We start from the raw sequence: 1,042 nt of genomic DNA on the forward strand, positions 1-1,042 counted from the left end.
TCAGATACCAGCGTAGTTCCGACCATAAACGATGCCGACTAGCGATCCAGCGGCGTTATTCCCATGGATCCCAATGATCCAATGGCTCATTGGATAGAGTGTTGGGTCTGGAGTCAGGAAGGTCTGAATTAAAATCCAACCTTAAAGTGGTGTGATCTTGGGGAAGTCTGTTTAATCTCTGTTTACTTTCATTTGTGAGAAGGAAATGGTAAGCCACTCCAGTATCTTTGCCAGGAAAACGCTGCGGAAAGTGTGATCCACAGGGTGATGAAGAGTTGGATGTGACTGAACAATGGCCATTCTCCATGAGGTCCTTTGCCTTAGTGCAGACTTTGTCTGTCATCCCTTTATCTAATTCCCATTCTCTATTTAATCAATGTGTAAGCATTCATCTTTTCAGTCTTAGTTTTTTCCTCTGAAAAATAAGGGAGTTGGATAATGTATCCTAAAATCCTTTTATAAATGTACATGTTGTTTTCTCTAGTAGAATGCAAGCTTCTTGAAGGCAGGATCTTTTTTTTTTTTTTTTTTTTTTTTTTTTTTTTTTTTTTTTAATTTGCATCCCTATGATCTGGTACAGCATTTAGCATTTTAAACAGACATCTCTGGTATCATGTGTTCTCAAATCATGAACACCTGTGAAGATAAATGCTTTTGGAAAAGATCCATCATGTTCATTATCTTAGCATTTTTGTGAGCATAGACTCACAAGGACAAGTGTTTAAAGATGTAAATGAATAACCTTAACATTTGAAATGAAGTTTGAAAAGCTTAAGAAATGGAAAATATTCAAAGCCATCTGATACACCAATCTTGCAGAAATTTCACAAATGATAAAGTCAAAAAAAAAAAAAAGATTAAGTAATGCTTTCAGGAAGCAAGCATTAAGGACCATTGTGGGAGGAGGAGAGAGAGACACACACACACACACATACAGCATACAGATACAGAGAGGAGAGACAGAGACAGACAGAGGAAGAGAGACAAAAGAAGAGAGAGACAGATACACAGAGACGCATGGCATAAGACGGAGACATAAAGA

The sequence above is a fragment of the Sminthopsis crassicaudata genome, chromosome 5 (genome assembly GCF_048593235.1).
Source record: "Sminthopsis crassicaudata isolate SCR6 chromosome 5, ASM4859323v1, whole genome shotgun sequence".
NCBI lineage: Eukaryota > Metazoa > Chordata > Mammalia > Dasyuromorphia > Dasyuridae > Sminthopsis > Sminthopsis crassicaudata.